The 16,382-nt window shown below is 32.9% G+C and overlaps 1 long non-coding RNA gene across 2 annotated transcripts; it reads right to left on the reverse strand.

Annotated features, from left to right (window-relative positions):
- Positions 1-14,005: 14,005 nt before the first annotated feature.
- LOC144711692 (uncharacterized) lies at positions 14,006-16,349 on the reverse strand. Of its 2 annotated transcripts, none has more exons than XR_013583640.1 (4): positions 15,954-16,349; positions 14,746-14,863; positions 14,482-14,625; positions 14,006-14,359 (listed from the first exon to the last, which is right to left on the reverse strand). It is a non-coding gene; the product is annotated as an uncharacterized LOC144711692 (long non-coding RNA). The 2 variants fall into 2 exon arrangements; XR_013583639.1 differs by having other exon boundaries at positions 14,486-14,625; positions 15,954-16,343.
- Positions 16,350-16,382: the final 33 nt, after the last annotated feature.

Consider the following 16,382-nt stretch of genomic DNA (forward strand, 5'->3'; position numbering starts at 1 on the left):
TACTTAAGTTTTGGGGGTTTCATGTAAAATATCCGCTTAGTATAAATAGGGTAAGGGCCTGAAAAAAATTCAGCCATGCCAGAATTGTTCAGGGGCATTCTCCTTATTCTCCCTTCTCCCCATGGCTCCTCACCATTCTCGATGCAATAGGGATGGTATAGCGATAGTGACAAAGGTTGAATGGAGCTTGCCAAGGTGAAGGAGGAGATTCTACGTGCTGAGGATTGTGTGGATACATCTAGATGGTGCACACATGAGCAGCTTGATTCATCTCGCTATATGATCCAAGAAATCACACATGTGATACATGCATAGGTGATTTATTTAATGTTTTTTGTTGATGTTGTTGAAATTTCATTAAAGTATTATGTTACATGGAATTATCATGTTCACCTAGATAAAGGCCATTAGGTTCATGAAAAAGATATACAATAATACAAGATGGAGAAAATGGGTAATAGATGTCTCAAGTGATCATGGATACAAGCTAATAAATGATGGTAAGGCAAGGTAGGAATACATAAGGTTTTAAATGAGGTTTTAGGCAGGTCTAAGTGTTGGGTTCTGTGCCTTGATTCGTCCATGGAAAACACGTTTCCATGGATGCTGAAGCGTGTCGATTGATTCACAGTTGATCTTTAAATAAAACATTTAAAGTACCTTTTGGGGAACTCGTTCCACCCTTGGCTTCGCCCGCTTCGAGATCGTTCTGAAGCCATTCACACGTCCGACCTCTAGAAGTATCCACGCGATCACTTGGATCTCCACGTCTTCTTCTTCAAATCTTCGTAAAAATCTTGAAGATCTCCTCATCATGAAGACACTCTTCCTTGGATGAGTGGAGAAAGGGAGAGCCTTTTAAATCAGGCTTGCATGGGTGCTTAAAATGAGACCCCTTTCCCTCTTTATATTTCACTAAAGGTTTTTCTCAAAAACCCTCCAAAGTAAAATATATCCACCAATGCCCTTATGACCTTGTGCGTGTGACCCTCTAGGCCCATGTATCGTTATAGTTAATAACTTTAATGGCCCAATAATATTTATTGACCAACCTTCTTAATTAACTATATCAACATATATAATAATTAAATAAGGATCTATTTAACCCAATCGACAGGTTAAGTTCCCAGCTTGTGGGGTGCCAAGCTACACCTGTGCTCTAGAAGATACCGAGTAGTTTCGAACTCTCTCATGGAACCTTTACCGTCATCAAATACCATATATGTATAATCTATCATCTGCACGAGACTCTTGAACGACTTAGGGTATGGTTTATCGTCAAACCCTAATCTGTCACTCGATTATTACTAATGCATAATGGGGATCATTGGAGAATGCCTTCCCCGATGTCCTCACTACCCTGGCCAAGGATTTTTATACATCGTCTTCCTTCAGCTAGTCTCCACTTATACCGAGGGCAGATGATCCCATCTTGACCACTCAATCATCTCCGTAAGCTTCTTACTACATCCGATCTATAACTTATTTGAATCCCATGATTAGAGGCTCGTAAGTCATAGTCAAAATGTACTCGTCCACTCACGAGATGTACTTGGTGTCTCAGGTTAGTGGATCACTTATACAACCGTGACTTGAATCAACCTGATTGACGTTTAGGTATAATACCATTCAGGGATTCGTACGGATCAATTAAGTGAAATCTTTCTCCAAAGAGCACTCACTATATGTCCTTAGTGTCGCCGCACTAATAGCTACATGATCAGTTATATTTATCATATAAGTAGGATCAACTAGTGCTATTCTATCTAGATAATTCAATGTCTATCTCGACTATCCATCGAATAGGAATATTTGGAATACATGTTTAAAGACTAGTGATCACTGTATTATGATCAGTTATACTTATCATATAAGTAGGATCAGCTAATGCTATTCTATCCAGATAATTCGATGTCTATCTCGACTATCCATCGAATAGGAATATTTGGAATACATGTTTAAAGACTAGTGATCACTGTATTATGATATCATCATAATTCACTAAGTCATTGCATGTATTCATGGACTTCATTATAAACATCACACATAATAATAATGAACGCAAATATTTTATTCAATGAACTTAAATAAACATGGTAGTGTGATTGGCTTAACGGCCACATAATTTTCATCACTAAGAAGTTTATTTTGTGATAGTCAAAAAATCATAGTGTTCTACTCAATCTAGACACAAATATCTGGCTGCCAAAGTTGAAACATTAATGTTGTCGTTGCTCAACTCACTCAATATATCCATTACATACTTACAGTACAATCCATTATTTTAAGAACCTCAATCCAACCCACTAGATATCAGAGCCTCTTCAAATTCAACCACGTGCCAATCCAGATTCATGTCTCATATTAGCAAGAACTGTCTTTGATCCACCATAGAAGTCCATCCTCTAAACTCAAGCTTCTAATATCAATGATAGGAAAGATTTCTCCACATGATGTTATAAAATCTCATGGTTTCAAGAAAAAATTCCCCCAACTTAATATGACGCATGGAGTAAGTAATACCAAGATTTTTAAGCATGATCCCCAACGAATGAAAATAAATTTCCTAGATTTTAATACATATACTAAATGAGAGATAATATTTCTTAACCATAACTCAATTCTACACTTTTTGGAATAATGGTAGCTTCCATGGAATATTTAATGCTCATAAAATCCTTTTTCCAAAAGCTACCTACAATTAAAAAAGGCGAATACCCAAAAATAACGACAAAGAAAGGAAACTAATAAATTGGTTTATTAAAAAATTATGGATGAGAAAATATGAAATATAAGCTGGGATTTATTCCTAGAAGATGAAAGTGTAGCCTTCGCATTTTTTTATATGATATGTTCGATAATCAAAATGAGCACACTTATAGCTGAGTGTTGGTTCGAAAAATATCTTGGTCCTAGATTTTTATAGACAAAATATATTTATCAGACCATGAAACATTTTATATCGAAGAGATACTTGACTTAAGAAGAAAATCAACTTGGACAAGAAGTTTAAAAGATGGAGATGTTCATTCAATATTGTGAGCTATTTTCCATATACACATGCCAAATCATGTGATATAGTATCAAACTTACAATGTAGTATGTATTTTCTATAAATCGATCATCCAAACTTGAAAATACTGTTTAAAAAATTTAGTTCTCAGTGACATATCAATGCACTTTGACTTAAATAATCTATCTCCCAAACCTCTTGGGTCAACCTTGTCATTTCAACTGTTGGGTCCTATATCGTATTACTATTGACAACATAATTTTCATTCATACATACACTTGAAAGAGGAATCATCATTAGTGTTGATTAAGAAGTGAAAAACTATTTTACAGTAATAGATTAAATATTCACCTGCTTTTCTTATCCAACATTTTCCTTCATGGAAAATCAAAAATGAATATCATAAATTGCATCATAAATTTATGAAACAAAATCCTCTCTTCATTCATATGCATAAATGCTATGCCTAGAATATGAGTTCAAAGACAAATAATCTTCACTCGTAAAATCCCTTCGCATTAACTATGAATCCACTGAGGGGAGATTATGGGAAAGGTAATATTCTAGCTGTGTTTAACTAATTTGATTCTCAAATTATACCTTCATACTGATCCTTCTCAATTCCATTGATTTCATCTTCAAACATTTTATTAAAAATATATTGTAACTATTTTTTAATTACAATACGAGGCATGGTATGACTCATTCATGTTTTTTTCTCATTAATTTAAGTCATGGATGATGATGCATATGACTCAAAAAGATATAACTCTTCATGATTACAAAATTTCTGAGCAAAGGACATACATCATAATCCATTTTATTTTATGGATCTTCAATATTTTTGGATTGAAGTCATCCATGTCCCTCTCTGATCATTGGAGATATGATAGGTATGGGATTTGATGACATTTATGTTGAGAATATACATGATTTTCCTTTCTAACTGAAAAAATGGACATTTAAAATTTGATATTTATGATCATTGGAAAGTCACATAAAAAATAGAAAGTGTAAGTTCAGATTCCTATGCCATTCCTTTTGATTCATCTGATCATGATTTTGCTTAAAGTTTGATTCCATCCAATTTTTCCTCTAAGCCCTATTAATTTTTTAAAATTTTTGCATTAGTTATATTATCCTCATTTTCTTTCAAAATAGAACCTCTCTGACAAACTATAATCCTCAAATAATATTGATAGTAAAAAACGTATGTCCTGATCACAGTCCATATTTTTGTAAAAAATATGATCCTCTTTTAGATATATCACGAATTTCAGTAAATGTTCCCCTGGTTACATATCAAAATAACTCCATTTCAGTAAGAAAATAAAACTTTGAGTCATCATTGTAATTCTTAAAATACTTTATTTTATTTTTTATCACTTTTACAAAGATCATTGAGCAAAGAAGTATTATTTTGTATCATATCATAATACCATTGATTTATAGATGAAACCATGATTGGATATATAATGAATAATACGAAGGTCATGCTATTTTCTATGATTTTCAGACAGATGCTTAAATGGATCCATTAATTTTTTGTGTGGACTAAAAACTATAATGATATAGCTCATATATCTATAGTAGGCATCATAAGGATCATAGTTCTCATAATATACACTATTTATTTCATATAACAGAAATTCATTAGAATATATTTCTCAGCAATAAGTGTACCCAGGCCGACTAAACAAGGGAAGTACTCTAAAAAAGGAATCAAATGATCCGGTAAATCTTTATAACCTTTGAAGTCATACATTGGTATGTTTCTTCAATCATAATGTGTTACCAGAAAATTAAAATAATTTAATAGTCACAACAACACCTTGCTCCCCAACAACAACACTATATGATAAAATAAAATTTGGGTTAAATATATCATTATAGTGATCTGACTTAACAAAAAATTATATAATTTCCTTAGTATAGAGAGACCCCTAAATACAAAAGGAGAAATAGTAACAAGTAAAATTATAAGATCAAAACTATTTTAATGTTTTGCGATATAATATTGTGTACGTACCTATTTTTTTCCTAACTAAAATATTCCCTAATTCAAATAGATCAGTGAAATATATGTGTTGCCTTATGTTCTATGGATTTTGATATTTAATTTAACTTAGAAATAGAATATTGGACATCCGCGAGTCCTTGGAAACTTTTTGTAGAGAGCTGGCAGTACTTGGCAGTGGTGTGATGAAATGTGTATGGTAACAACAAAGTACCGATAATGAAAAATGACATTCCATTTTTAGTACTAATTTCATGTATTTTATGTGCTTATATTTATTTAAATTATCATAAATGTGGTTCTTATTACTTAAAATGAGAGATAAAATTGGAGGATAGTGACAAATCAAATAGCTCTTATAGCTCTGAATTCACATTATGATGTTGAACAATCCAGATTACTCTTATAGAAGTTTAAAGCTAAAATTTTACTTGTAGTTCTATAATTACCTTTGATATCCATCCACCACCTTATATCTATAAAAGAGCCCTCAAAGTGGTAAAAACTGCACCCTTAGGTTTTATTCCTCGTGACCATCAGGTGACTAGATTCTAGGTGAGTGATTTGTTCATTTAAAATCTCGTTGGGTTCTATTCGTGCGTTTTGAGAGCAAAGGATTGAAGGAGTGGCATTGATATCAATACTTGCAAAGAAAAAGGGACCACTCAAACTGTTTGGCACACGATGAATGGGTTAGTGTGACCTTCATTTTTTGACAACTCACTCCTTCATCCTTTTCCTAGGTTATCATCACCAGCGATGGTAAAATCTGCATCACTCTTCCGCTTGTTGGTGTGTACCCACAGCCATCTCTTCCAGAATTCACCAAGTTAAAATTCCATTCTACTCATCCACTCCCCATAATCTAGTCGCATCATGATACAAATGTTCTAATTATGGTAACTTAAACATACTTAATTGTTATTTCTCATTAGAAATTTCCAAAAAATCCTAAAATTGTCTATAAAATTTGATACTCTACAAATTTACTATTGTAAATTTATTATGCTAAAATCTACTAATATATTATAATGTAAATTTAATTGTTATTAGATAAATTGGATAAATATTTTACATGTTTCATAACTATGTTGATTTAGTCTTAATGTATTTTCTATTATTGAATTGGATTTAATTCCTAAAATAAATACTAAAATAAAAAATACTAAAATCCACGTATTCCTTCTTTGTGTCAATTTGACCCTTTCTCACTTTATGATCATAAGGAAACTTATTGATATTGTTGTACAGACTAGAAGTCTTAGATGATGTGATTAACATTAATCTCCATCACAGGTGGTAACGTATATGGAGTTGGATACATGCACACGTGTGGCAGAATTGGAGGTGGTGCACGTGACAGTGAAAACCTAGCCATCTCGAAAATAACCTAGGAAAAAGGAAGAAGACGAGTAAAATATGAAGATCACATAACCTCTTCATCACGTGCACAATAGACTGAGTTGTGTTTTTCTTCATGAGTTTGGATATTAAAATCCAAAAATCAGAATATATAAAATCCAAAAAATATCTAAATAAACCTAAATATATATTTTATGGGTCATAATATAATTTTATTTGTAAATTTAATGTCAGAAATAATGTTAAATACCATAAATCAATAAAATTGAGAACTTCTGTTTAAAGTTGGACTATATATTTTTAAGCTATAATAACATAAATGTGTAATCATTTTAATAAATACATTCACATAAATGCATGAAATTACTTCTACAAATTGTATGTTAGTTGTGATCATCATGGGCGCATGTAAATGCATTACTGGGGGGGAGGGAAAGGGGTGTGGATGCGGTTGTGATTGTGATTGTGGTGCTACAGTTTTGCCTGTGACTGGATAGATAGATAGACATGTACACATGCGGACACACAAACATAAAGATAGACATATAGAAAGAAAGAGAGATGGATAGAAAGATAAATAGATAGATGAATAGATAGATAAATAGATGGATGCATAGATAAATAGATCGATTAGATAGAAACATTGATATATAGATAAAGAGACGAATAGATAGAAATATTGATAGATAGATAGACAGACAGATAGACATATGGACAGATAGATATATATGTAGAAATATATACATACATGCACATATATAGATATATAGAAGCAAATGTTGTGGGAATGATGGTGGTGGGGGGAGAGTGTTAAATGATTGAGCGTGATTTGTGAATAACCATAGCATCATTGGAGGGCATGCCTCACGATTGTTGTGGAAGGGCGCAAGGGCACTATTGGCGGTGAGGGATGTGGGAATCTGAGGAATAGTGTGATTTGTGAATGTGCATATGAGATAGCGTGATTTGTGAATGTGTGAGGATGACCACGTCAATTTGAGGAAGTCAAGTGGGTTAGTCCCAACACATCAATGGATGTATAAATTAATGATAACTATGGAAAATCATTAGTTAGTTTTATCCATATTAATGAAAAAATAATGCACACATGTTCCCATAACAGAATTTTATTAAATACATTGATGCATGCATCAATACCTGATTATTACTTAACCATTATTTCATCTCAACATGGGATTAAACCTTCATAGAAATTCAACGACAGTTTAGAACTTAATGGAATGTTTATTATGCTTCTGTTATGTGGCCGTTTAAAAAACATGCATGCACTTTTATTCTTCGGACATGTGTGGGAAGAATATTAATTTTATTTTAGGTTAATATGAAATGTGTAATTTGAATATTAGCTAGTTAGTTTTTACTCAAGTTTTACCATTCGCAACTTTTAGTACCTAAATATGACAGTGGGACTTCGTAAATGGATAAGATTTTTATCATTAAAGTTTTAATAATTCAAATTTAATTTTCTCTGAAATAAGCTTGAGATATATGTATAATATAGGCTCTATAGGGTCCGTTTATATTAAATTTTATTCATTCCAGTCACTAATAAAGTGAATAAATTTCACATTTTATCTAACATGCGTTTAATTTCATGTAATCTTAAAAACATTATGCATTATGTTATGTATTTTATATTTTTGAATTATCCTGTCGCATGGTGAGGTTAAAAAAAATAAAATAAAGAACCAATATATTCACTAATATAGTTTATATAATTTTATCTGGTCAATTTATAATACTAATGATATTTCCCCATTATAAGCATCATATTCATCTCTCGTGGAATCCATTTATAATGACATGTTTTAAATACAACCTTATTCAGATGATATAAGTTTGACACAATCATAAGGGACATTTTTAAAAATTCATTTATTAAAGTTATGACCAAATTGTTATCTATGAATTTTGGTCAAATAATATGGTTTCTCACTCTTTAAAAGACATATAGGGATCTGAGTCAAGTTTCATTACGATTTAATGTAGCCTCCACAATCTTTACCTTATTTTAATTATGTAACTACAGTATCTGCAATGACTATGTGATTACTTGCATTAAATGCATGTTTAGTACAATGATCGTTGAACTTTTAGAATTAAAAAAGATACTAATAATATAAGCACATTATATTTATCTCTATCTTGTAGTCAGCTTAATATCTCTTATTTTACAATATTTATATGGAGTAACGATCTAAGTCTGTTGAACTAAATATGAACACCGCCATCTTGGGCCCTAACCAGTGTGACAATCAGGTTAGCATAGTCAATCTATAATTTCACCTATTTTATATTTTATTTTTTATTTAAATACTATAAATCATTAGATTTAATAATAAACTATTTCACTTATTTGAACTAGTTTTAGTCATCTCTCTTTTCTTTTTTTTAAAATTAATTCCTAGAAAATAATAAAAATATAAAACTTCTAAAAAATATGAAGTGTTTTTTACTAAACATTATTTTTCAATACGTTATCCATTTGGATTTGACCCTTACCATGTGCATATTGGATAAATTATTATAATTATACAAATTAGAACCTTGTATGGATATTTAAACCCTATAATAATTCACCAAGTAAATTATATCAACCCACACCACACATCCTATTTTTTACTATCATAAAAATAATAATTTTTTTCTCTTAGATTCTCATGATCACAATTTACATGCAATTTTCAATCTTAATTTCATGTCTTTTATGTGTTTATTTTCATTGAAATGATCACAAATGCATGTCATGTCGGCCTAAAATAACTTTTGACATTTTCTAGAATAAATATTTTTTTCCCAACTTTGTGGTATTTTTACATAAATATCTGATATTGAATCCATAAAAGATATTTTTATTAGTCAGAATATAGACTTTTGGGTGTACTCAAATATTTTTAGGGGCTGATTAGATTTTTAGTGAGATATTATCGATTGTATTTTATTTTAAGGACTTAATCTCGTATTTTGGTTTACTTAGATAATCAGAAAAAAGAAAAAAATAAAAAATGTGCCACACTAGCGACCTGCCACGTGTATCAAGGATGAGAGAGAAAATTGGACAATTGAGAACTAATTAGCTTCATAATGCAACGTATAGCAATCCACAAAGAGTTTTGGGTTGAAAATTTGAGGATATACTTATTTCTCATTCCCCTATTCATCCATATTGTTCGATATATAACTAGATCTCACTTATAATAAAAGTTTCCCTTGGATTTTGTTGCTGACAACAATTAGTTGACTGATTTTCCCATTCAAAATCTCATTTGGGTTCATACTCAAAGCTTGAAAGCCAATGATTCAAGGAGTGATTCTCAAAACAAGACTGGTGAAGAGAAAACAACACTTAGCATGTTAGGCACATGATGACAAAGTTAGTGTAATCTTCATATTTTTTAGATATTTCTTCAACCTTTTTCTAGGTGATCATCACCAAGCATACCTTAGGTTTTCAGCTTATCATTCATTAGTAAGACTCCATTACTCACCAGCATGTAACTTCTTCCATATTGTCCCTGACAGAGATCATAAATCCCCATCACTTAAATTGCTTTGACACTTGCTGATGCATATTTGGCACAATATCTGCCACAATTCTCGATGGTAAAATCAGTTTATTCCACTCACCAGTATCACACGCATTTCCTTGGAACTCCCGAGGCCCCTGTACTCCCAGAATGCTAAATGAGATAACATAATTGTACTTAATTGTTATTTATCATTATAAGATTCAACTAAATTCACAAAAAATGGATAATTTTGGTTATATAAGATTATTTTAACCTTCATATAATTATTTTGAATTAGTGTTTCGCTCTATTTTATAGAATAATATTCGATTGTTAGAAACATTTGAAAAAATCCTAAAAATATGAATTGAAGATAAATTTTACTTATTCAATACTTTCTCACTTTAGAACCGAGCCTTACTCGCTCTATGATTGTAATGAAAGTTATTAATATTTTTATTCATATCTGAAACCTTGAGTGGCATAAACTAACATGATGTATGTTTTATTAGATTAAAAGGTCAAGCTTCACCATAAAAATCATATTGATAAAATTATAAGTAACATTGGAGGAACATATAAATCATATAATTGAAAATTAAATTGCACAGAAAAATCATAAATGTATAATTTTAGGTCATTGTCATAGTTATATTTATGTTTACGCGTTATGTGATTAATTTTATGTTATCCCATTATACAATTAATTAATATCATAATATACTATTTAATTAAATTTATAAACATGCTCAATTTATACGACACATTCATAATACTTTTTCATATGCACTACGTTATTGTTTTTTGCATTGAAACATTTAAATAATGAATGTCATCGTCTATTCAACATAAGTTTATAATATTAATGCATAAACATGTTGGTTTTATTTTGCTATTTAAAAATTATTTTAAGGGAAAGATCATGTATCAGCCTAGTTTACAACTCTAGTAGAGCAATAACCATTAACTAGGTACATATAATCTTCATAACAGATTAATCAAATACATTAATCAACTTCATAGCAGATTAACATGATCGATAGGTTGAGTCTCCAACCTGCAGGGTACAAAGCTGCACCTCGTGCATAGATGATACAAAGGAGTGTGTATCAACTCGCTTGTTGAGCATGTCTATCATCAGTAACTAGGTACATATAATCTTGTATTTACTTGAAGCTCATGGGATGACTTAGAGTATGTTCAACTATCCATTCCTAGTTGGTCATTCGAGCTAGTTTTGAAGCCTTCAAAAATCAATCGGGGAACTCATATATTATATTCCACTACCTTTTTTAAGGATTTGATTTTATCATCTTCCTTTAGTTGTCTCCACTTATACCAAAGGCAGAAAATCTCATTTTGACCACTCAATCACATTCATGAACTTCTTATTACACCCAAATTATGACTGTTTAAAATCCCATGATTAGAGACTCTTAGGTTATAGTCAATGTACGAATGTCCGTCAACCATACATCTCAAGTCCAAGGACCACTCACCCAACCGTGATGCGCGTCAACCTTGTTGAAAGTTTGGTTTAACACCATTAAGGGATTCCTACAGATCAATTCAATGAACACTTTATACTACAGAGCACCCATTATCTTTCCTTAGTGTCTCTACACTAACGGCTATGGAACCAGTCACACTCATCATATGAGTGAGGCTATACAATGATATTCTATTCGGATACTTTGATATCCTTCTCGAGTCCTTTAAATATGAATATTTAGAAACATGTTCAAAGATTGGTGATCTCCATATTACAATCTCATTATAATTCACCGAGTCTGAATTCATGGGCTTCATTATAAGCATCACACATGCACTATAATTAATGTGTTCTCGTAATGGACATGGGACAATATATAAATGTGCGATTGATTTACACACAACAAAAAATTCCACCACGTATAGGATTTGATGAGTGGGTCAAAAGTCGACTCGATAGGTTCACAAATAATGGAGTGCACAAATGGAACTAGGGGTCATGTAACTGACATGAATGGACATGATTTATATGTTTAATTTTGTTATTGATGAATATCTTGACAAAAATATGTCATTTTGCTTGAATTAACCATTCTGATGAGTTTGATCTACATCTTAATCAAGATATCAATCTTTCACCGAGATCATCATTGAGAAATCTCGTTGAACATTTTGGAAAAGTATTTTTTGAGAATATTCCCTATTGGGGAAGATAGAAAATAACTCATTGGCAGTGATTCGCCCTGACATCTCTACCAATTCAATACAATTGCATCTATGTAGCACATCGAGCTCATATATGAATCCAAATCTTAATGGATATTGTATGGAACATATTTGGTTTGGATTCCCATTAACTTTTATCCAAGGGGTGTTAGGAAGCTCCTTGGGGGTGACTGAGTGTTGAATGCAGATGATTGGTGAGAGGACACTACATCAAGAATACATTAGACATCATCTTCTTCCTTTAGTAAATCTCCAATCCAATTATAAGTAACATAGATCATTGGGCAAATAATACCATCTTGACCAGTCAACCACCTACTTTTCATCCTTGCTATATCTGAGCTAAAAACATTTAGATTCATATGATTAGGAACTCTCAATTCATAGTTAAAACATATCCATGCATCCAGAAGATGTCCTTGCTGTATTAGATCCATGCATGAATTGTCTAAATACCATTCAAAGACTCATACAGATTAATCTAGCGAACTCTTACTCTAAAGAGCATCCACCATCTACCTATGGTGTCTCCACACCAATCTTTGCAAAATCAGCCATGCTTACTATATAGGTAGGATGAGATGCCCCTAATATTTCAGGATAGCCATTCAAAGAATGTTTTTTTCTGACAACGAAGGATATCTATTTTTATAGATCAATATATATTTCTACCATTGTCCTTTCTAGTTTTTGACTTTAGTTTTTTTTGTGGACACCCATATTAACCATCTATGTATAAATGACTAAGTTGACAAGAAGATGATAGCCAAAATTCCAATTACGTCTACTTGTTTAAAATTTTTAATCATCTTTTGTAAAACTAATAAAAACATGTAAATAACCATATTAACTTGCCGAATATGATTTCAAAGAATCATATTGGGAGGTACCATTCATTTTGAGAGAACATGTTTTGTCTCGTTCTTTTTATTTGCAAGAAACCATGTCAATGTTTCACTCAATATTAATTAATTTATACATATGATAACTGACATTTTCATTTGATTGCTCGTATCAAGAGCAACTGATGTGAAAACTTGATTAATGATATGACAATAAATACTTAGTTTCCTGAATATTTCAGGTCCAACATTAACTATTTGTAATATTGGCATTAACATAAAAAAATTCAAAATGGGGCGCAATAAAGGATGATTCAGTTGAACCTCTTAAAAATGGGACGTCTTAGTAAGACGGGAAGATTCAGTCGAACCTCGTAAAAATGGGACGTAAGACAAGACGATTCAGATGGACCTCTTAAAAATGGGATGTAAGACGAGACGATTCAGATGGACCTCTTAAAAATGGGATGTAAGATGAGACGATTCAGATGAACCTCTTAAAAATGGGACGTAAGACATAAGAACCGTAAGACGAGATGATGTAGACGAACCTCTTAAAAATGGGGCGTTAGATAGGACGATCGAGACGAAGCTCTTAAAAATGGGACATAAGAAGGGACGATTCAGACAAACCTCTTAAAAATGGGACGTAACACGAGACAATTTAGACAAACCTCTTAAAAATAGGACTTAAAACGGGACAATTGAAACAAACTTCTTGAAAATGGGACATAAGACAGGACGATTCAGACGAACTTCTTAAAAATGGGACATAAGACGGGGCGATTCAGACAAACCTCTTAAAAATGGGACGTAAGCTGAGACGATTCAGACGAACCTCTTAAAAATGGGACGTAAGACAAGACGATGGTGCACTATACTTCTAATTAATCCTTCTAGGGGGGCCCACTCCCAATGCTCGCTTGGGTAGAGAGAGAAGAGAGAGAAAGCAGGGCTCCTCATCCTCAGAGAAAAGAAAATCAGTATCTCGAATTCTTTAAATCATAAATATTAACAATAAATCTGGGGATGATTTAAAGAATTCTTAAAATCATAAATGTTAACAATGAATCATTGTCAGATTTTGAAAAACTTAAAAAATAAAAAAATGATAAACCAGTATTAAATTATTGTATAAAATACATTTTGAATAACTCATTGCTGAAAACTGTGGGCATTTCTTGATTCGTGTCGCCATATGCTATCATATTTGTCACGCGTGTTCGATGTGTGCTGAGAGCCATCGATCATGATCCTTCTGATGTTCAATTTGATAGATCAACCATCCAAATGTGATATGTGATTGATCCGTCAGAGGAAATTGGATCGCTCCTTCGCTAAACCCTTGCAAAATGTCGCCGGACATTTCCGCCATCAGCTGCAATTGTGGTCAATAAAAAATCCCATCTTCAGCCACTCAGACCAACCATAGAGAACTAAAGCTCAGAGATCAAATTTATACTAAATGGAATTTATCAAAACTCGGATAGATGGATTTACCTACCAGTGACTGGTATTAAAACCAAAATATCGTAAAAGTTCATAATGTTGACCCAATCATCTGCTGGAACATCAACATCGACTCTATAGAACCCTTTCACCTCAGTTTTCCTCGGCAATATTGTCTCTTCTGCCTGCTGCCACCTTATTCATTAAAAAAAGATGAACAAAGCCGAAATAAAACTCAAACCCATGAAATTACCACAATTGATGTTGTTGAAAATACCGATTGTGTCGTTCATTTGATCCAAGGAAAGAACTTACTGATATCTTGAGAGCAAGACCACCCGATGGTAAGCAACAGTGACGTCAAAAAGGGGGGAAATAGCCCCCTCTCCACGCTTTCTTCTTCTTCCACTTTTGCACATTATCGTTTACAGATCTAAGGATACATAGAAAGGCAGTGAGAAAATTCTCGTTGAGCGAGTCACCAACGAACTTAGCAGGAAGTTAGAAATCAATAAGTTCTAACCTAATGATTACAAAAACCCAGCTTAAAAAGACCAAATGGGCATCCACCCATTTCATCGAAATTTGGTCTTGTCAATCAACCGAATTAATCTCCGTCTGAAATTAAGACCCAGATTCAAACGACAAACTGGCCTTTACCCATGAAACTAAAACTCAGTGTACATCCACCTAATTTATCAAAATTCGTTATTGTCAATCAAGCAAACTAATCCCCAACTAAAATTATAAAAACCCAGTTTAGAAAGACCAAATGCTGTTTATCCATGAGACAAAATCTCAGTGGGCATCCGCCCAATTCATCAAAATTTGTTCATTTCAATCAACCAAATTAATCTCCATCTGAAATTTTAAAAACCCATCTTAAAAAGATGAAATGCCGTTTACTCGGCGAAGTTGTCTCTTCTGCCGACTGCCACCTTACATCATAAAAAATGAACAGAGCAGAAATCAAACTCAAACCCATCAAATAACCACAATTGATGATGCTGAAAATACCGATTGAACGACATATATTTCAGAATTTAGGGCAATAGAGAAGGAAAATAATTAGGGCTCCTGAACCAGAATCTGAACTTTACAGTCAAAATTTTATTTTCTGTCAAAATGTAGGGATCTCGATCGGATGTGGACTCTTCAATCAGAATTTGGGGATGTCTATCGGATCGAATTTGTACTTCTCTGTCAAAAGGTATGGATATGAACTCATTCGAGATGATCGAATGTGGACTCTCGATCGGGAGACTGAGATATAAATTTTAGAGCAAATAACTTCCGATCAATTTGATGAAAATATTCTGATCGATGGAGAACTTCGATGTCCATCGATAGAAATTTTCTCGATCTCTTCATCTTTCTTTATCACTGAGATCTAAATTTTTGAGCAAATAACTTCTAGATAAAAATTTAGGGCTTCTCGATCGAAATTTAGGATCTCAGATTGAGATTAGAAGAAATAGGACGTATGATAACCGATCGTGGAGCGCAAGAACGGAATTAATCACCTTTTGCTCGAAGCAACCGCTGGAGGAAAATCGGCTGCGCTTGTTCTCAAGCTGTAAGATTTAAGCTACTTGCGAACTCTCCATGATCCATTTGTTGGTTGCCTGCTACTGTCGCTTTCTCGACGGCGTGCCGTATTAAATTATTGTTAGAGCGAGCGAGCGACGAACCTCCTGACCCCCACTCTCTTATGCACGACGTAGTCACCCCGCCCGAGAGTATGCTGCTGCTTCTCTCTCTCTCTTCTCTCTCACTCTCTCACTCTCTCACTCTCTCACTCTCTCACTCTCTCTCTTCTCTCTCACCCTCTTTCTTCTCTATCACTCTCTCTCTTCTCTCTCATTCTCTCTCTTCTCTCACACTCTCTCTTCTCTATCACTCTCTCTCTTCTCTCCCTCTCTCTCTCTCTTTTCATCCAATCAGAGTCCAGA

This window comes from Wolffia australiana, chromosome 14 (genome assembly GCF_029677425.1).
Source record: "Wolffia australiana isolate 7733 chromosome 14, ASM2967742v1".
NCBI classification, from domain to species: domain Eukaryota; kingdom Viridiplantae; phylum Streptophyta; class Magnoliopsida; order Alismatales; family Araceae; genus Wolffia; species Wolffia australiana.